At 51.4% G+C, this 22510-nt stretch overlaps 1 protein-coding gene across 1 annotated transcript in view; it reads right to left on the reverse strand.

The window, feature by feature from the left end:
- bcl9l (bcl9 like) overlaps positions 1-22510 on the reverse strand; it is a 175752-nt gene that overhangs the window by 94738 nt on the left and 58504 nt on the right. The window lies entirely within an intron of this gene.

A 22510-nucleotide genomic window follows, 5' to 3' on the forward strand; every position in this document is an offset into this window, starting at 1 on the left:
GAGAGAGACCGAGGGAGAGAGAGAGAGAGACCGAGGGAGAGAGAGAGAGAGAGAGAGAGAGAGAGAGAGAGAGAGAGACCGAGGGAGAGAGAGAGACCGAGGTAGAGAAAGAGAGAGAGAGAGAGAGAGAGACCGAGGGAGAGAGAGAGAGAGACCGAGGGAGAGAGAGAGAGAGAGACCGAGGGAGAGAGAGAGAGAGACCGAGGGAGAGAGAGAGAGAGACCGAGGGAGAGAGAGAGAGAGAGAGAGAGAGAGTCTGGCCGGCGAGGTTGAAACAGAAATGCATTTCCTCCTAAAATGCGAAAAATTCAACACATCAAGAAACATATTATTCAACAAGCTAAGCCAAACAACCCCAGATTTCAAGGAATTGGATGACCTGTCAAAATTGAGATTAGTCCTGGGAGAAGGAGACAGACCGTACCTTGGGGCCAAATATGTAACAACATGTCACAACCTGAGGACTGTTTAAAATTAAGACTGTTTAAAATTAATATTGAACGTACCAAATGAAGTACAAAGACTGTTTAAAATTAATATTGTTTAAAAGTAATATTGTATGTACCCAACAAATGTCAAATCGATTGACACCTACAGAATGTTGGAAAACTGTACCTTTTTGCTATGTAAGCTTTGGCAATATGGTTCTCTGTAAACTTTCATGCCAATAAAGCATTTGAATTGGAATTGGAATTGGAATTGGAGATTGAGAGAGAGAGAGAGAGATTGATTGAGAGAGAGAGAGAGATTGAGAGAGAGAGATTGAGAGAGAGAGATTGAGAGAGAGAGATTGAGAGAGAGAGAGATTGAGAGAGAGAGAGATTGAGAGAGAGAGATTGAGAGAGAGAGATTGAGAGAGAGAGAGAGAGAGATTGAGAGAGAGAGATTGAGAGAGAGAGATTGAGAGAGAGAGAGATTGAGAGAGAGAGATTGAGAGAGAGAGATTGAGAGAGAGAGAGATTGAGAGAGAGAGCAATAAAAAGAAAATTCTACAACATCCAAATCCCAATCAAAATCTGGCTCAAAATATTTGACAGCATAATCCTGCCCATTGCACTGTACGGTAGTGAAGTATGGGGCCCGCTAAATCACCAAAGCTACACTAAATGGGAAAAACACACAATAGAAGCCCTACATGCAGAATTCTGCCGAAGCATCCTTCGCACCCAAAGAAAAACGCCAACAAATGCATGCAGAGCCGAACTAGGCAGATACCCACTGATAATAAACATCCAAAAACGAGCACTAAACTTCCTAAATCACCTCAAATCTAGCTCCCCAGACACCCTTCATTTCAAAGCCTTTCAGACCCAAGAGCTAAACCCAGAAAAGAGTCCCCTGAGTCAGCTGCTACTGAAACTAAGTACTCAGCCGGACCCTGACCAGCCCCAGACCAACACAGCCGTCCAAACACCAATCCGAGTGAACCAAATCATTAAAAAATGCAAAGAAACCTACCTGGAACATTGGAACAAAATAACCGAAAGCCAAAGCAGATTAGAATGTTACCGGGCCCTAAAAAGAGAATATAAACTGGCAGACTACCTCACGACCATCAGAGACACAAAACAGAGACAGACCCTCACCAGGTACAGACTAAGCGACCACCAACTGGAAATTGAAAAAGGCAGATACAAGAAATCCTGGCAGCCTAGAGAGAATAGAATATGCGATCAATGTCTGGCTGGCGAGGTTGAAACAGAAATGCATTTCCTCCTAAAATGCGAAAAATTCAACACATCAAGAAACATATTATTCAACAAGCTAAGCCAAACAACCCCAGATTTCAAGGAATTGGATGATCTGTCAAAATTGAGATTAGTCCTAGGAGAAGGAGACAGACCATACCTTGGGGCCAAATATGTAACAACATGTCACAACCTGAGGACTGTTTAAAAGTAAGACTGTTTAAAATTATTATTGAACGTACCAAATGAAGTAGAAAGACTGTTTAAAATTAATATTGTTTAAAAGTAATATTGTATGTACCCAACAAATGTCAAATCGATTGACACCTACAGAATGTTGGAAAACTGTACCTTTTTGCTATGTAAGCTTTGGCAATATGGTTCTCTGTAAACTTTCATGCCAATAAAGCATTTGAACTGAACTGAACTGAGATTGAGAGAGAGAGATAGAGAGAGAGAGATAGAGAGAGAGATTGAGAGAGAGAGATTGAGAGAGAGAGATTGAGAGATAGAGAGAGATTGAGAGAGATTGAGAGAGAGAGATTGAGAGAGAGAGATTTTGAGAGAGAGAGCGCGCTCCGGACTCAGAGGAAAACCGCAAACAATGCATGCAGGGCAGAACTAGGCCAATATCCACTACTAATTAATATCCAAAAAAGAGCCATCAAATTTTGGAAACACCTAAAAATGAGCAACCCCCACTGCTATCATTACAAAGCCCTGAAATGCCAAGAGATGATCATAGAGAAGAGTCCCCTCAGTCAACTGGTCCTGGGACTCAGTGAAGTAACCAGGACAGTGACATCCTAGCACAGAGAATTCGACCCAACACAATTATTACTAAACAAAAAGAAAAATATTTGACCTATTGGACAGAAATGACAAAAACCCAAAACAAACTCGATTGCTATTTGGCCCTAAACAGACAGTACAACATGGCTGAATACCTGACCATGGTAAAAGATAGCAAACTGAGAAAAACCTTGACAATGTACAGACTTAGTGAGCATAGCCTGGCCATCGAAAAAGGCAGACACAGGCAGACCTGACTGCCCAGAGAGGACAGGATATGCTCTCACTGCAGTCAGGGAGTGGTGGAGACAGAGATGCACTTCCTCACAACTTGTGGAAACTATCAGGACATAAGGGGGAATTTCTACCCAAAATTCATAAAAACATGCCCTGAATTCAAAAATTTGAATGACCACCAAAAACTCCCATATCTATTAGGGGAACAGAGAAAATGCGTAACTTTAGCGGCAAACTACGTTACAGCTTGCCATAAGCAGAGGGAGAACCAGTGACCATTAAATCTAAGAAAAGATTATATGTATATTATGTGTGTGCATATTTATGTATACATGGGTATATTTGTCTATACACTGTATGTCTAGATCTGCGTTTAAGTGTTCAATCATACATGTTTTTCTGTGCTTTGGCAACATAAGATGTATCTTGTCATTGTAATGTATGTACCTTTAAGGGAGAGAACTACTTTTTACAGCTCCTGTATACTGTAGTACCGGCAGTGACCACACCTGTATATAAACCCTGAGTAGTGATCTGTACAGTTAGTTCTAGAGTAACCCTCATTCAGTAAACACCTGTTGTACCGTTTCTCCTGCAGTCTGTGTCTTATTATACACAGACACAACATTGGCGACGAGCAGATTCGAACCTACCTGCAACTCTGCATCACCTCCCAGGGATTCGCTCCTGGAGAACAGTGGAAGAAGGTCGGGTCCAGAAGCACGGGCATCGACCACGGGCAACCGCCCAGTCATCCAGCAGAGATTTGAGCATCGCAGGGGAGGCTGTCGAGAGCCAGGCTTGGCTTTCCAGTCACGGTGGTCCAGCGAAACGGGCTGGCAACAGGTACTGCGCAGACCTTTCCCGGACAGCGGCGGCTAGAGCTGACCGAGCGGCACAGAAAAAGGCCGAGCAGCGTCGACGGGGGAGAGAGAGAGAGGGCAGAGCGCAGCCGGTGTTCAGGACCGAGCGGCGTCAACGGGGAGAGAGAGAGAGCAGAGTGCAGCTGGTGTTCAAGGGCCGAGCAGCATCAACGGGGGAGAGAGGCGCGCAGGAAAACGCGAGGCGCTGCCATTGCCACGAGGACTGCAGAGAGCAGCATTGGCAGCAGTGCAGGAGCAGCGCACGAAACCCACAAGGCGTCGCCATTTGCCACGAGGACCGCCGAGAGCGGCGTTGGCAGCAGCGCGGGAGACGCCATTTTAAGCCGCAGCGGGGAAGAAAGGAAAGCACGGGAGACGCCATTTTAAGCCAGTCTAACCACACCCAAAAATGCCGAAGAGTGGCAGTATCACAGCGTTCGACAATGAAGTCGAAGATTGGACGACATATGTCGAACGCATAGAAGTATACTGCAAGGCGAATGAAGTGCCAGATGACAAGAAAGCGCTGGTATTGTTGAATACAATGGGTGCAAAAACGTATGGCTTACTACGAAACCTAGTAACCCCAGAGAAGCCAGTAGAAAAGGATTTTGAAAACATAGTGTCAATCCTACAGGACTACTTAAACCCCACACCGCTGCTGATAGCAGAAAGAACCAGAATCACAAAAGGAACCAGCATAAAGATGAAAGTAATGCTGAGTATTTAACGGAACTGCGCAAGCTATCGAAACACTGCCAGTTTGGAACGGGACTAGCAGATACTTTAAGGGACAAGTTTGTGTGTGGGCTTCAAAGTGAAGGAACCCAGAAACGGCTTCAATCAGAAAAGGATCTTACGCTGGACAAGGCTTTCAGCATTGCAGTATCACACGAAGCAGCAGCACGGGGCGCTGCAGAGATACAACGGAGACCGCAAGAATATGGCACAAATGAAATGTCATACGGAACAGTGAAGTGCTATCGCTGCGGCAGAACAACACATGACCATAATGATTGCTGGTTCAAGGACAAAGTGTGCAGACAGTGCGGAAAAGTAGGACACATAGCAAGAGTCTGCAGGTCGGGAAAGAAAACCAGCAGCAAGAAATCTCCACAGGAGAAGTACAAGAAGGTACATAAGGTGATGGAGAGTAGCTCAGACGAACAGAAGAGTGATACAGACTCCGGAAGCAAGGAGCTGGGTTGTCTGAAACTACATAATGTGATCAAAACGGAGGATCACTAAACTATCTGGGTCACGCTCAAGATAGCAGGAGTCCAAGTGAAAATGGAATTGGACACAGGATCAGCCCTAACGTCATAAACCGAAGGGACTACAAGCGGCTATTCTCACATATACCCTTGAGAGATACAAAGATTGTCTTGAAGACGTACACGGGGCAAAAAGTCTACCCCAAAGGAAAAATAAGGGTGAACGTTATATATAACGGCAAGGAAACACCAAAAATGCACCTATATGTATTGCCAGATGGAGGACCACCACTACTAGGACGTGAATGGATCCGGAAGATACAGCTAGATTGGCATTCCATACAAGCACTGACTGTAGATGCCAAAAAGGATGACGACGTCACACCTGGACGACTGGCAAAAATGCTAACTGACGCACAAGAAGTGTTCCAGCAGGGACTCGGAACACTAAAAGGCATAACAGCGATGATCAAAATAGAGGAAAATGCAAGCCCAAAGTTTTTTTTAAGGCCAGACCGGTACCTTATGCGATCCGCCCAGCCGTCGAAGCAGAGCTGGAAGGTTTGGAACGTTCAGGAGTACGGTCCAAAGTGGACTGGAGCGAGTGGGCTACACCCATCGTTCCTGTAATGAAGAGGTCATTGAGTAATGCGCCTGGGAAACCAAAGAAGGTTCGCATCTGTGGGGACTTTAAGGTGACAGTGAACCCAGTCCTTCACACTGTACAATATCCACTTCCACGGATTGAAGATATTTTCACCTCGCTATCTGGAGGGAAACGCTTCACTAAGATTGATCTGGCCCAGGCGTACCTGCAAATGGAGGTAGAAGCAGCCTCGAAACAGTACCTCACGATCAACACTCATAAAGGTCTCTACCAATACAACCGGCTGGTGTTCGGGGTAGCATCAGCTCTGGCTATTTGGCAAAGGGCAATGGAACAGGTCCTGCAAGGGATTCCAGGGACCCAGTGTTATTTGGACGACATCCTGGTCATGGGCGAAAATGACAGTGATCACCTCGCCAACCTGGAGCAGGTGCTCACTAGATTGAAGGAATATGGGCTCCGAGCTAATCGCCACAAATGCGAGTTTTTCCAGAAGCAGATCTCGTATTGTGGCCACGTTATTGATAGAGGGGTTACATAAGTCCCCTGAAAAGATTGAGGCAGTAGTCAAGGCTCCAGCACCGGAAAATGTGTCACAACTGAGGTCGTTCCTCAGGCTGGTGAACTACTACCATAAGTTCTTGCCGAATTTGTCCACCGTACTACACCCACTGAACACCCTACTGCAAACGGGGGTACCATGGAAATGGAGTGACGAATGTAAACGAGCTTTCCAGAAGAGCAAAGCATTGATCACATCAAAAGAGGTGTTGGCTCATTTCAACCCAGCACTACCAATTCGGTTGGCGTGTGATGCATCACCCTATGGCATTGGAGCGGTGCTGTCGCACAAATTCCCAGACGGCTCGGAGAGGCCAGTAGCCTTTGCGTCTCGGTCACTAACCTCAGCCGAGCGTAACTACGCCCAGATTGACAGGGAGGCCCTCAGCCTAGTGTGGGGAGTGAAAAAGTTCAATCACTATCTGCACGGGCAGAAGTTCACCTTGCTGACGGACCACCAACCACTTGTCTCCATCTTTAATCCAAAGAAGGGTGTTCCGGTGATGACTGCGCAACGACTACAAAGATGGTCCCTTTTTCTAGGGGCGCACCATTATGAAATCGAGTATAAGGGCACGAAACAGCATGGAAACGCTGATGGGCTATCATGCCTGCCACTGCCTACTGCGGAGGAAGCACCAGCAGTGGATCCTGTCGAAATATTTCATTTGACTATAATTGAATGCTTGCCAGTAACTAACGCTGGTATAGAGAAGGAGACCCGAAATGACCCGACACTGTCTCGGGTATATGATTTGACGGTGAAGGGATGGCCAACACATGGCGACTCACTGTTGCCAGCATTCTCATCCAGAAGAGAACAGCTGTCAGTATGCCAGGGGACCTTGATGTGTGGATCCCGAGTGGCAATTCCACCCAAGTTAAGGGAGAGACTGCTCAATGAGCTTCACGAAGGTCATCTGGGAGGGGTGAAAATGAAAAGCCTTGCTAGGGCTTATGTGTGGTGGCCGGGGATCGATCAGCAAATCGAGGACCAGACAAAGAGCTGCTCAGGATGCCAGAAGGTCCAAAATGCACCACCACATGCCCCTCTACACCCATGGGAGTGGCCCTCATCTCCATGGCAACGGGTGCATATTGATTTTGCTGGTCCATTCATGGACTCAATGTTTTTAATAGCCGTGGATGCGCACTCGAAATGGCCTGAGGTGATCAAAATGTCCTCCACCACCACGGAGAAAACTATTGCAGTCCGACGGACCATTTTTGCCAGGAATGGCTTGCCAGAGCAGATTTGCTCCGATAACGGACCACAGTTTGTGTCCGAAGAGTTTCGAAGATTTATGAAAAGGAATGGGGTAAGGCATTACACATCTGCCCCGTATCATCCAGCCACAAATGGATTGGCTGAGAGGTTCGTACAAACCTTTAAAAAAGCAGTAAAGGCCATGTGCGATGACGACATTCCACTGCAGCATAAGGTGGACAATTTCCTGTTAGCCTACAGAAATGCGACACATGCAGTCACCAACCAGGCCCCGGCCATGATGTTCTTTAACCGAAGGTTGAGATCTCGTCTGGATCTGCTCAGACCAAATATACGAAGAGATGTTGAGAGTAAGCAATTCCAGCACATCCATGAGAAGCCAACAAGGAGCTTCAATGTAGGGCAACCAGTCTTGGCCCGCGACTACCGAACAGAGAAATGGCAACCAGGAACGATATGCACACGGCAGGGGCCACTAATGTACACAGTGGATGTTGGGGAGAACATTGTGAGACGCCATGCTGACCAGATCCTAGAATCACAAGAACGAGTCAACCCCATGTCTCGGCCATACGTACCTGGTGAGGAACCCGACGTACAGGTCGCATCTACCTCAGAAACAATAGCATTGGAAGCTGATAAATCAACTGACGACAGGGTGCTAGAATCGCCTCCGCACCAAAAGCGAGACACTCGGGAAAGGCGTTATCCAGAAAGAATCAGGAAGCCTCCCCAAAGACTGAATTTATAAATAGACTATTTTCAGCTAATGTTGCATGTTAAAAGTGTTAATTGTAATTAGTTTGATATTTAATTGTTAAATGAGTGTTATGGTACTGTTAATCTAAAAGGGGAGGAATTGTAATGTATGTACCTTTAAGGGAGAGAACTACTTTTTACAGCTCCTGTATACTGTAGTACCGGCAGTGACCACACCTGTATGTAAACCCTGAGTAGTGATCTGTATACTTAGTTCTAGAGTAACCCTCATTCAGTAAACACCTGTTGTACCGTTTCTCCTGCAGTCTGTGTCTTATTATACACAGACACAACAGTCATGCCAATAAAGCAATTTGAATTGAATTGAGAGAGAGAGAGAGCGCGCGAGCGATTGAGAGAGAGCGGGCGATTGAGAGAGCGCGCGAGCGATTGAGAGAGAGCGCGAGCGATTGAGAGAGAGCGAGCGATTGAGAGAGAGACCGAGCGATTGAGAGAGAGACCGAGCGAGCGAGCGATTGAGAGAGAGCGAGCGAGCGATCGAGCGATACCGAGAGCGAGCGAGCGAGAGAGACCGAGAGCGAGCGATCGAGCGATACCGAGAGCGAGCGAGAGAGACCGAGAGCGAGCGAGAGAGACCGAGAGCGGGCGAGCGAGAGAGACCGAGAGCGGGCGAGCGAGAGAGACCGAGAGCGGGCGAGCGAGAGAGACCGAGAGCGGGCGAGCGAGAGAGACCGAGAGCGGGCGAGCGAGAGAGACCGAGAGCGGGCGAGCGAGAGAGACCGAGAGCGGGCGAGCGAGAGAGAGAGACCGAGAGCGAGCGAGCGAGAGAGAGAGACCGAGAGCGAGCGAGCGAGAGAGAGAGACCGAGAGCGAGCGAGCGAGACCGAGAGCGAGCGAGCGAGAGAGAGAGGCCGAGAGCGAGCGAGCGAGAGAGAGAGACCGAGAGCGAGCGAGCGAGAGAGACCGAGAGCGAGCGAGTGAGAGACCGAGAGCGAGCGAGCGAGAGAGAGACCGAGAGCGAGCGAGCGAGAGACCGAGAGCGAGCGAGCGAGAGAGACCGAGAGCGAGAGAGCGAGAGAGAGAGACCGAGAGCGAGAGAGAGACCGAGAGCGAGCGAGCGAGAGAGAGACCGAGAGCGAGCGAGCGAGACCGAGAGCGAGCGAGAGAGACCGAGAGCGAGCGAGCGAGAGAGAGAGACCGAGAGAGCGAGACCGAGAGCGAGCGAGCGAGAGAGACCGAGAGCGAGCGAGCGAGACCGAGAGCGAGCGAGACCGAGAGCGAGCGAGCGAGACCGAGAGCGAGCGAGCGAGAGAGACCGAGAGCGAGCGAGCGAGAGAGACCGCGAGCGAGACCGAGAGAGAGCGAGCGAGACCGAGAGAGAGCGAGCGAGACCGAGAGAGAGCGAGCGACTGAGAGAGCGAGCGACTGAGAGAGAGCGAGCGACAGAGAGAGCGAGCGACTGAGAGCGAGCGACTGAGAGAGAGCGAGCGACTGACTGAGAGAGAGCGAGCGAGATTGAGAGCGAGCGAGACCGAGAGAGAGCGAGCGAGACCGAGAGAGAGCGAGCGAGACCGAGAGAGAGCGAGCGACTGACTGAGAGAGAGCGAGCGAGATTGAGAGAGAGCGATTGAGAGGAGGAAACGGGAACACGTATAGCAGCATCAGTGCCCAGACAGTACAGTACCTGTCACCTCACCTCAAACGCTAAGCAGCAATTTCCCTCCGCTTCCCATGGCTCAGACTCTGGTTTCACCTGTCCCCGTTTCCATTCTATTTGTGTGGCCCAACACAGGGAGTGTCACTAGGATAATCTACCGTTGCCCCATCCTAACTCTCACCCACCACCCCTGTGCTCGCTGACCTACATTGGCTCCCGGTCCGGCAATGCCTCGATTTTAAAATTCTCATCCTTGTTTTCAAATCCCTCCATGTCCTCGCCCCTCCCTATCTCTATAACCTCCTCCAACCCACAATGCTCCGAGATCTCTACGCTTCCCCAATTCTGGCCACTTGCGCATCCCCCGATTTCCATCGCTCCACCATTGGCGGCCGTGCCTTCAGCTGCCTGGGGCCCCCGAGCTCTGGAATTCCCTCCCTAAACCTCTCCGCCTCCTTTAAGATGCTCTTTAAAATCTACCTCTTTGACCAAGCTTTTGGTCACCTGTCCTAATATCTGCTTAAATGGTTCGGTGTCAAAGTTTGTTTGATAACGCTCCTGTGAAGCGCCTTGGTTAAAGGTGCTATATAAATGCAACTTGTTGTTGGGGGACACCAGTCCAGTTCGATTCTGTTCTTGCCTGATATCCACACACACAAACTTTCCACCAGGCATTACTGCACGGTGATCAGGAGCAGCGGACGATTTTTGCCTCCCTCACCTAGTAAGGGGGAGGGTGGGGACTGTTGCTCCAAGAAGCTGATTTATACATTACACAAACACCATCAATTCTAACCTTTCAATCAATAAAACAGCATTCAGATTTGCATTTTGAAACAATCCTTCTCCTGTTCCCCACTGCATCAGCCTGCCTCTTGTTCTGGACTCCCCACCCGAGGAAATACTTTCTCTCTATCAACCCTATTATCATTTTAAACACCTTGATCAGATCACCCCATAATCTTTTAAACTTGAGGGAATACAACAACAACAACATGTATTTATATAGCACCTTTAACATAGTAAAACGTCCCAAGGCGCTTCACAGGAGTATTTTAAGACAAAAGTTTGACACCGAGCCACATAAGGATAAATTAGGGCAGGTGACCAAAAGCTTGGTCAAAGAGGGAGGTTTTAAGGAGCGTCTTAAAGGAGGAAAAAGAGAGGTAGTGAGGCGGAGAGGTTTAGGAGGGAATTCCAGAGCTTAGGGCCCAGGCAACAGAAGGCACGGCCACCAAAGGTTGAGCAATTATAATCAGGGATCCTAAAGAGGGTAGAATTAGAGGAGCGCAGATATCTCGTGGTTGTGGGGCTGAAGGAGATTACAGAGATAGGGAGGGGCGAGGCCATGGAGGGATTTGAAAACAAGGATGAGAATTTTGAAATCGAGGCATTGCTTAACGGGGAGCCAATGTAGGTCAGCGAGCACAGGGGTGATGGGTGAACGGGACTTGGTGCAAGTTAGGACACAGGCAGCCGAGTTTTGGATGACCTCAAGTTTATATAGGGTGGAATGTGGGAGGCCAGCCAGGAGTGCGTTGGAATAGTTAAGTCTAGAGGTAACAAAGGCATGAATGAGGGTTTCAGCAGCGGATGAGCTGAGGCAGGGGCGGAGACGGGTGATGTTACGGAGGTGGAAGTAGGCGGTCTTTGTTATGCTGCGGTTTATACCAAGTTTATGCAACCTGTCCTCATAGTTTAACCATTGAAGCCCTGGCATCATTCTGGCAAATCTGTGCCTCATCAAGGCCCAAAACTGAACGCAGTTACTGCAGATGGGGTCTGGTCAAGAATCTGTACAACTGAAGCATCACTTCCTCACTTGAATTCCAACCCCCTTCAGATAAAGGCCAATATTCCATCAAACACCCAGGGCAGGTACAGCACGGGTTAGATACAGAGTAAAGCTCCCTCTACACTGTCCCATCAAACACTCCCAGGGCAGGTACGGCACGGGTTAGATACAGAGTAAAGCTCCCTCTACACTGTCCCATCAAACACTCCCAGGGCAGGTACGGCACGGGGTAGATACAGAGTAAAGCTCCCTCTACATTGTCCCATCAAACACTCCCAGGGCAGGTACAGCACGGGTTAGATACAGAGTAAAGCTCCCTCTACACTGTCCCATCAAACACTCCCAGGGCAGGTACAGCACGGGTTAGATACAGAGTAAAGCTCCCTCTACACTGTCCCATCAAACACTCCCAGGGCAGGTACAGCACGGGTTAGATACAGAGTAAAGCTCCCTCTACACTGTCCCATCAAACACTCCCAGGGCAGGTACAGCACGGGTTAGATACAGAGTAAAGCTCCCTCTACACTGTCCCATCAAACACTCCCAGGGCAGGTACAGCACGGGTTAGATACAGAGTAAAGCTCCCTCTACACTGTCCCATCAAACACTCCCAGGGCAGGTACAGCATGGGTTAGATACAGAGTAAAGCTCCCTCTACACTGTCCCATCAAACACTCCCAGGGCAGGTACAGCACGGGTTAGATACAGAGTAAAGCTCCCTCTACACTGTCCCATCAAACACTCCCAGGGCAGGTACAGCACGGGTTAGATACAGAGTAAAGCTCCCTCTACACTGTCCCATCAAACACTCCCAGGGCAGGTACAGCATGGGTTAGATACAGAGTAAAGCTCCCTCTACACTGTCCCCATCAAACACTCCCAGGGCAGGTACAGCATGGGTTAGATACAGAGTAAAGCTCCCTCTACACTGTCCCATCAAACACTCCCAGGGCAGCTACAGCATGGGTTAGATACAGAGTAAAGCTTCCTCTACACTGTCCCGTCAAACACTCCCAGGGCAGGGACAGCACGGGTTAGATACGAATTAAAGCTCCCTCAACTAGTCATGTCTGACTAATCTAATCTGGTTGAATTTTGAGAGGCGGTCACTAACATGGTGGAATGGGGAGTGCCTTTTGGATACTGTCTACATCGACTTCCAGAAGACATTGATAATGTTCCACACGAGATTACTAGCAAAAATGATGGAATTGGAAGAAACCGTGGGACATGGGTTGGAAATGCATTGGGAGGTAGGATACAGAGAGTAGGGATAAAGGGCGCGTACTGTGATTGGCGGGATGTGACTACTGGTGTTCCTCAGGGATCTGAATAGGGACCTCAGCTCTTCATATTTATCAATAACTTTTATGAAGGAATAGAGAGTTGTATATCCAAGTTTGCAGATGGCACTAAGTTGGTAGGCAGAGTAAGCAGTGCAGATGGGAGCAGGAGGTTATAAAGAGACATAGATAGATCAAGTGAGTGGGCAAAACTGTGGCAAATTGAGTTCAATGTGGGAAAGTGTGAGGTCATTCACTTTGGATCCAAGAAACATAAATCGGAGTATTTTCTAAATAGTGAGAAACTAGGAACTGTGGAGCAACGACATTTCGGTGTCCATGCACACAAACTAATCAAAGAGGCTAATGGAATGTTGGTCTTTATCTCGAGGGTTCTGGAATACAAAGGGGAGGACGGGATGCTCCAGTTGTACTGAGCTCTGGTCAGACCCCCACCTGGAGTCACTGCCTTCAGTTCTGGGCCCCGCCCCTCAGGAAGGATACACTGGCCTCGGAGGGGGAGCAGCGCAGATTCACCAGAAGGATACCGGGGCTGAAAGGGTTAAATTATGAGGACAGGCTGGAAAAACTTGGCTTGTAACCCTTTGGGTACAAAAGATCGAGGAGCTAATCGTGTGTTTAAAATGGTTCGATGGGGTAGACAGAGAGAAACTATTTCCTTTGGTGGGTGGAGTCCAGAACAAGGGGGAATAACCTTAATATTAGAGCCAGGCCGTTCAGTGGCAAAATCAGGAGGCACTTCTTCACACAAAGGGTAGTGGAAATCTGGAACTCTCTCCCCCAAAAGTCTGTGGATGCGGGGGGTCAATGAAAACTTTTGAAACTGAGATTAATAGATTTTTGTTGGGTAAGGGTATCGAGGGATATGGAACCAAGGCGGGGAGACGGAGTTGGGATACTCCATGATTTGGTGGAGCAGGCTCGAGGGGGCCTAGCCCTGCTCCTACAGTGCCCCAACAATCTGCTTCAGCCCCAATGGCAGCAGGGTCCGTGCTGTATGAGAACCCAGCCCCACAAGGTGAAATGCCAGCATTTGACCTACTGTACCTTGATCTACCCTCCTCAAACAACGCACGCTGTATTTATTTGGGCCGGAACACGGTCTTGTTTACAGCGACTATCTGGGGCCTGTTCCGAGAGCTGGGTTTCGAAACTGTGATTTGCATGACTCTCCCCGCCACCTCGTGCTTTGGGAACTCGATGCGGTCGCAGTGAGCTGTGGAGAAGTTAATGATGAAACAGCAGTCATGCAACCATGTTCCAGGAAAGCATTCACTGTCCCTGAACCGAGACTTTGAAATTACCGAGCTGACAGTGTCACATGCAGAGTCTGTGCAAACAATAACTGGCCCCACCTCTGCCACTACGATCAGTGGGCTGCTCCCCAGCTCCTCCCCACTCCCCTTTAATCACAGAATCAGACAGCACAGAAGGAGGCCATTTGGCCCATCGTGCCTGTGCCTGCTCTTTGATAGAGCTCTCCAATTAGTTCCAATTTTTTCCTTTCAAGTATTTACTGCATTCCCTTTTGAAAGTTACTATTGAATCTCCTTCCATCGTCCTATCAGGTGACGCGTTACAGATCCTAACAATCCTCTGTGAAGAAATTTCTCCTCATTCACCGTTAGTTCTTTTGCCAATTATTTTTAATCTCGGCCCTCTGGTCACCGACCCACTTGCCAGAGGAAACAGTTTCTCCCGACTCGCTCCATCAAAATCCCTCAATTTTGAACACCTTTATTAGGTCTCCCCTTAACCTCTGTTCTAAGAGAACAAGCCCAGTTCTCCACATAACTGAAGTCACCAATCAGACCAGATTAATCACGTGAAAACAAACCAGTGACACTCAGAAAGCCCTCCGCCCTGTCCCTCCAAACAGAGGGCGTTTGGGAACCCGCCCCCAGAGCCTATTCCCTGAACACAGCCTCTCTTCCCCTCGCCTCCCTCACTGAACATTGCACCTACCCTCCGGTAGCTCATCAGCCAATGCGTGTCTGCAAGATATTCAGCCACAGAGGGCATCGCCATGGACTCAGATTCTGTCCACGACTAATAGACACAGACAGACACAGAGAAGATAGGAGCAGGAGTAGGCCATTCGGCCCCTTGAGCCTGCTCCGCCATTCATTGCGATCATGGCTGATCATCCAAATTCAGTACCCTGTCCCTGCCTTCTCCCCATATCCCTTGATCCCTTTAGCCTTCAGAAATATATCCAACTCTTTCTTGAATATATTTATGAATTGGCCTCAACTGCCTTCTGCGGTAGAGAATTCCACAGGTTCACCACTCTCTGGGTGAAGAAATTCCTCCTCATCTCTGTCCTAAATGGCTTACCCCTTATCCTTAGACTGTGACCCCTGGTTCTGGATTCCCCGCCATCGGGAACATCCTTCCTGCATCTAGTCTGTCTATGTGGTAAACCGCTGTTGTTCACTTCACTGTTGTTCACTTCACTGTTGTTCACTCTTGCCCATTGTTGTACCTGTCTGTGCATGCCTCAGCTGGCTCCGCCCCTGGCTCCACCCATATGCCCTGGTATAAAGGCGGCTGCTCTGCAGTTCCCCAGGCATTCAGGACCGGTCGACCGCTAGAGGCATGCCTTCGTTCTTTAGCTAATAAAAGCCTGTTTGTTACTCTCTTAACTTCCAGTCTTTCTCAAACAGCAACCTGGGGAATCGATGGAGGTATACCTACGGGTGCTGAAGGTGCTCGGCCGGGCCTGCAAATGTAAAGAGGTGTCGGCCGCGGTGTACACGGAGGAACTTGTCCGGGACGCCTTCGTCGCGGGCCTCAGGTCCAACTACACCCGGCAGAGACTGTTGGAGCAGGGCGAACTCGACCTGAAGGCGGCCACAGCCCTCGCACTCTCGCTAGACGTAGCCCACCGGAATATGGACGCCTACTCCCCTGACCGCGCGGCTGCATCGTGGATGGCGTGGGCGCCGCCATCCTGGGACACGGTAGGACCGCCACCCTGCGCCGCGCCACCCCTGTCACATCCCGCCAACGGCCCAACTTCTGCAGCGATGTCCCGGGGCCCGAAGTGTTACTTCTGTGGCCAAGCCAAACACCCCAGAGCACGCTGCCCGGCGAAAAACACTACTTGCTCTGGTTGTGGGAAGAAAGGGCACTACGCCAGCGTCTGCAAGGCTAAACCTACCCCAAACTCCAGCAGTGCCGCGTGTGGGCCGAGCGGGCCGCCATCTTGGACGCCGCCATCTTAGACGCCATCTTGTACGCCTCCAGCCGCGTGTGGATCATGGGCGCCGCCATCTTGGACGCCTTCGACCATGGGTGATCCGTTCCGGCCGCCATTTTTGCAACGGGCCCCCGACTCACCCACCGCCTCACCTGATGACTGCAGCGACACGCCTGACCCTATGCTGGCCTCCGTTACACTGGACCAATCTACACCTCACCAACTAGCCAGGTCCATGATGGACATTAAGGTAAACGGCCGCGCCACGACCTGCCTTTTCGACTGCGGGAGCACGGAGAGCTTTATCCACCCCGACACGGTGCGGCGTTACTCTCTCCCGGTCCTGCCAGCGCGCCACCGGGTCTCTATGGCCTCCAAGTCCCATTCAGCGGACGTCGGCGGCTACTGCATGGTGACCCTTTCGGTGAGGGGCACAGAGTACAGAAACTTTAAACTGCTTGTCCTGCCCCATCTCTGCGCTGCCATTCTACTGGGGTTGGATTTTCAGTGCCACCTTAAGAGTGTCACGATGGCGTACGGTGGACCCCTTCCCCCACTCACAGTCTGCAACCAGCAGTTTTCAAATTGCCCGCCGCGCACCTTTTGCAGCCTCTCCGCGCTTAAAGTCACCTCCCCCCCCCCGTTGTTCGCTAACCTCGCCCACGACTGTAAGCCCATCGCCACCAAAAGCAGGCGATACAGCGCTGGTGACAGAGTTTTTATTAAATCTGAGGTGGAGCGGCTCCTGAAGGAGGGGATTATTGAAGCTAGCACCAGCCCCTGGCGAGCCCAGGTTGTGGTCGTCAAGACCGGCGAGAAGCAGCGCCTGGTCATTGACTACAGCCAAACAATTAATCGATATACCCAACTGGACGCATACCCCCTCCCCCGCATATCTGATATGGTCAATCAGATCGCACAATACCGCGTATTCTCCATCATTGACCTTAAGTCAGCATATCACCAACTCCCTATCCGCTATGAGGACCGCCAGTATACTGCCTTCGATGCAAACGGCCTCCTCTACCACTTCCTTCGGGTTCCCTTCGGCGTCACCAACAGGGTCTCCGTTTTCCAAAGGGAGATGGACTGGATGGTCGACCAGAATGCATTGCAGGCCACTTTTCCCTACCTGGACAATGTGACCATCTGCGGCCATAACCTGCAGGACCATGACGCCAACCTCAACAAATTCCTCCGCACTGCCCAACTCCTAAACCTTACGTATAACAAGGAGAAGTGCATATTCCACACAACCCGCCTCGCTATCCTTGGCTGTGTTGTGGAACACGGAGTCATCGACCCCGACCGGATGCGTCCCCTTATGGACCTTCCCCTGCCCCACTGCCTCAAGGCCCTGAAGAGATGCCTGGGGTTTTTCTCCTACTACGCCCAGTGGGTCCCTAATTATGCAGACAAAGCCCGTCCACTTATCAAGTCCACCTCTTTTCCCCTGGCGGCAGAGGCCGGCTTAGCCTTCCACCGTAACAAAGAGGACATTGCTAAAGCCACCATGCACGCGGTGGACGAGTCCATCCCTTTCCAGGTGGAGAGCGATGCGTCCGACTTTGCCCTGGCCGCTACCCTTAACCAGGCGGGAAGGCCCGTGGCCTTCTTTTCACGAACCCTCCAAGGCTCCGAAATCAGACACTCCTCTGTCGAAAAGGAGGCCCAGGCCATTGTGGAAGCTGTGCGGCATTGGAGGCATTACCTGGCCGGAAAACAATTCACCCTACTCACTGACCAGCGTTCAGTTGCTTTTATGTTTAATAACAAGCAGAGGGGCAAAATCAAAAACGACAAGATTTTGAGGTGGAGAATTGAACTTTCCACCTACAATTACGATATCTTGTACCGGCCCGGGAAACTCAATGAACCCCCGGATGCTCTATCGCGAGGTACATGTGCCAACGCACAGGTTGATAGACTGCGGGCCCTCCACAATGACCTCTGCCACCCGGGGGTCACCAGGTTCTTCCATTTCATCAAGGCCCGCAACCTGCCTTACTCAATTGAGGAGGTCAGGACCATGACCAGGAACTGCCAAGTCTGCGCTGAGTGCAAACCGCACTTTTATAGACCAGACAGGGCTCACCTGATAAAAGCCACTCGCCCCTTCGAGCGCCTGAGCGTTGATTTTAAAGAGCCTCTCCCCTCCTCCGACCGCAATGTGTACTTCCTCAACATTATTGATGAGTACTCCCGTTTCCCGTTCGCCATCCCCTGCCCGGACATGACCAGTGCCACGGTCATTAAATGTCTGAACGACCTCTTCACCCTGTTCGGTTTCCCCAGCTATATCCATAGCGACCGGGGCTCATCGTTTATGAGCGACGAACTCCGTCAGTACCTGCTCGCCAGGGGTATTGCCACAAGCAGGACCACCAGTTACAACCCCCGGGGGAACGGACAGGTGGAAAGAGAGAATGTGACAGTTTGGAAGGCCGCCCTGCTAGCCTTAAAGTCTAGGGGCCTTCCGACCTCCCGCTGGCAGGATGTGCTCCCCGATGCGCTCCACTCTATTCGGTCACTGCTCTGCACTGCCACCAACGCCACCCCTCATGAGAAAATGTTTGTCTTCCCAAGGAAGTCCACATCGGGGACATCGCTACCGCCATGGCTGACGTCCCCAGGGCCGGTCCTACTGAGAAGACACGCGAGGACCCATAAAACGGACACCCTGGTCGAGAGGGTCGACCTCCTCCACGCCAACCCCCAGTATGCTTACATTGCGTACCCGGACGGGCGGGAGGACACAGTCTCCATACGAGACCTCGCACCCTCGGGGGCCCCTGAAACCAACATCACCGCTACCCACAATGCACCGGCGGCAACGGACCCATACCTAACCCCTGTAGACGGCACGCCGTGGCCCCGTGACCCGCCATTGATCACCAACCAACTCAACACCTATGAGGACGACACGCCAGTGCTCCGGCCCACGCGGGACTCGGCGTCGGAAGCTGCACCACCTCAGCCGTCGCCACGACGATCACAACGGCATACAAGACCCCCAGAAAGACTTAATTATACGAACCTTTAATACACTTCACCCCGTCGAACTCATTTTTTAAGCAAGGGGTGAATGTGGTAAACCACTGTTGTTCACTTCACTGTTGTTCACTCTTGCCCATTGTTGTACCTGTCTGTGCATGCCTCAGCTGGCTCCGCCCCTGGCTCCACCCATATGTCCTGGTATAAAGGCGGCTGCTCTGCAGTTCCCCAGGCATTCAGGACCGGTCGACCACTAGAGGCATGCCTTCGTTCTTTAGCTAATAAAAGCCTGTTTGTTACTCTCTTAACTTCCAGTCTTTCTCAGTAATTGATAGCGCATCAGTCTAGTCCTGTTAGAATTTTATAAGTTTCAATGAGATCCCCTCTCATTCTTCAAAACTCCAGCGAGTATCAGCCCAATCGACCCAATCGCTCCTCATACGTCATTCCTGCCATCCCAGGTATCAGTCTGGTGAATCTTCGCTGCACTCCCTCCATGGCAAGAACATCCTTCCTCAGATAAGGCGACCAAAACTGCACACAATACTCAAGGTGTGGTCTCACCAAGGCCCTGTACAACTGCAGCAAGACATCCTTGCTCCTGTACTCGAATCCTCTCGCTACGAAGGCCAACATACCATTTGCCTTCTTAACCGCCTGCTGCACCTGCATGCTTACCTTCAGCGACTGGTGCACAAGGACACCCAGGTCTCGTTGCACTTCCCCTTCTCCCAATCTATTGCCGTTCAGATAATAATCTGCCTTCCTGTTTTTGCCACCAAAGTGGATAACCTCGCATTTATCCACATTATACTGCATCTGCCATACATCTGCCCAATCACCCAACCTGTCCAAATCATACTGGAGTTTCTCGGCATCCTCCTCACAGCACATACACCCACCCAGCTTTGTGTCGTCTGCAAACTTGGAGATATTACATCTAATTCCCTCGTCTAGATCATTAATATATATAGTGATGAATAGCTGGGGTCCTAGGACCAATCCCTGCGGTACCCCACTAGTCACTGCCTGCCACTCGGAAAAAGACCCGTTTATTCCAACTCTTTGCTTTCTGTCTGCCAACCAGTTCTCTATCCAAGTCAATACCTTGCCCCAATCCGATGTGCCTTAACTTTACACGCTAATCTCTTATGCAGGGCTTTATCACAGAGACAGACACACACACAGAGACAGAGAGGGAGGATGAAAGGACAGTGAGGAGCAGCTGAATTCTTCCTTCCCCCTGGGACACTCGGGTCCACTGCCGTCCCAAACCGACGTCAGCCAATTCGGTGGGTGAAAGTGGCGAGAGCCCCGGGGAGCTCGGGATGCAGTGTGTGCCGGGATAGACAGATGTGGCATTCTGTGTAAAGCCTTTCTCTCCCCGAGGGGGGGGGGGGGGGGGGGGGGGGGAAGGGTGAAGTGAGGCGGGGAATTGCTTCCGTTGGGATGATGAATGACTGTTTACAAACACACAGGAAGCTCCCTGCCTGGCAGACCGAGAAACCTGCCAACACCCGAGGAGAGGCAGTCAATGGTGAGCATTCGTGAGTGGCTAAAAGTTCGCCTGGAGACAGGTTAATGAATCACAGGTTACAGCTTGCTGCACCCAGGTGACAGGTTGCTTCAGGTCACACCCTGCACACTCGCTCATCAACACTGTAAAACTCCACCACTTATATCGCAGAGATCCCGGGACACATTCCCCACCCCCCCCTCCTGCCCCGGGTCACCTAGACACCTCCTCCGCACCAGCCCCCTGCCCCGGGTCACCTAGACACCTCCTCCACACTAGCCCCATGCCCCGGGTCACCTAGACACCTCCTCCGCACCAAACCCCTGCCCTGGGTCACCTAGACACCTCCTCCGCACCAAACCCCTGCCCTGGGTCACCTAGACACCTCCTCCGCACCAGCCCCCTGCCCCGGGTCACCTAGACACCTCCTCCACACCCCGCCCCACGTCACCTAGACACCTCCTCCACACCCCGCCCCCCCTGCCCCAGGTCACCTAGACACCTCCTCCACACCCCGCCCCTCCCCGGGTCACCTAGACACCTCCTCCACACCCCGCCCCACGTCACCTAGACACCTCCTCCACACCAGCCCCCTGCCCCAGGTCACCTAGACACCTCCTCCACACCCCGCCCCACGTCACCTAGACACCTCCTCCACACCCCGCCCCCCGCCCTGGGTCACCTAGACACCACCTCCGCACTAGCCCCCTGCCCCAGGTCACCTAGACACCTCCTCCACACCCCGCCCTGGGTCACCTAGACACCACCTCCGCACTAGCCCCCTGCCCTGGGTCACCTAGACACCGCCTCCACACCAGCCCCCTGCCCCAGGTCACGAAGACAGCTGTAATTTAACCCCCTCCACACACACACTGGGATTGACAAGACTCCCTCCACCAGTGCAGAGATTCCCTTTCTCCTGTGTGGGATTTCAATCCATTTCCAAGAGGCACCATCACCATTGCCTCCTCCCTGCCCCACACACACACTCACATTTGTGCATGACATGAGGTTCGAGGAGGTCGGTACATTTTTACTCAGACGCTCACTGTGCAATGGCTGTGGGGATCCCTGCAGGGGACAGGCCGGGCTGTGGGGATCCCTGCAGGGGACAGGCCGGGCTGTGGGGATCCCTGCAGGGGACAGGCCGGGCTGTGACAGTAGCGCAGGCAGTGCTTTTGGCTGCGGTTTATTCTGCAGGCTTGTCACCAGCTCTATAAATAGCTGCAGGGCCCAGTCACGTGATGTGCTGGAGGAAATGCAGAGTGTAATGTGATCGGGCAGCACTCGAGCTGCAAGTCTCTCAGAAAAGAGGGAGCCTCCGTGCAGAGAAAGTATAAAATTATAATGTTTAAATGTCATTTGATTTCAAAACACCAGCTCGTGTTACTGAGAGAGAACAATGGACACTGGCCCTTCTCACAGCAGTGACACGCCTTTCAATCCGGCTACAATCATTTGAAACAGGACATTTCCCCCCCTCTTCTCCTGAAGGTGCTGACTCTCACTGGGGTACGGGTCCCCTCGCCTCCTGAAGGTGCTGACTGTCACTGGGGTACAGGTCCCCTCCTCTCCTGAAGGTGCTGACTCTCGCTGGGGTATGGGCCCCCTCCTCTCCTGAAGGTGCTGACTCTCACTGGGGTACGAGTCCCCTCTTCTGAAGGTGCTGACTGTCACTGGGGTACAGGTCCCCATCTCTCCTGAAGGTGCTGACTCTCACTGGGGTACAGGTCCCGTCCTCCCCTGAAGGTGCGGACTGTCACTGGGGTACGGGTCCCCTCCTCTCCTGAAGGTGCTGACTCTCACTGGGGTACAGGTCCCCTCCTCTCCTGAAGGTGCTGACTCTCACTGGGGTACGGGTCCCCTCCTCTCCTGAAGGTGCTGACTCTCACTGGGGTACAGGTCCCGTCCTCCCCTGAAGGTGCTGACTCTCACTGGGGTACAGGTCCCCTCCTCTCCTGAAGGTGCTGACTCTCACTGGGGTACGGGTCCCCTCCTCTCCTGAAGGTGCTGACTCTCACTGGGGTACAGGTCCCGTCCTCCCCTGAAGGTGCTGACTCTCAGAGATACAGGTCGTGTATAGATTGGGGAAAGACCATTCAGCTGGATCCATCCAACAACCCAATGTATTT

This window comes from Somniosus microcephalus, chromosome 26 (genome assembly GCF_052327205.1).
Source record: "Somniosus microcephalus isolate GS21.2 chromosome 26, FLI_Smic_1.0, whole genome shotgun sequence".
Taxonomy (NCBI): domain Eukaryota; kingdom Metazoa; phylum Chordata; class Chondrichthyes; order Squaliformes; family Somniosidae; genus Somniosus; species Somniosus microcephalus.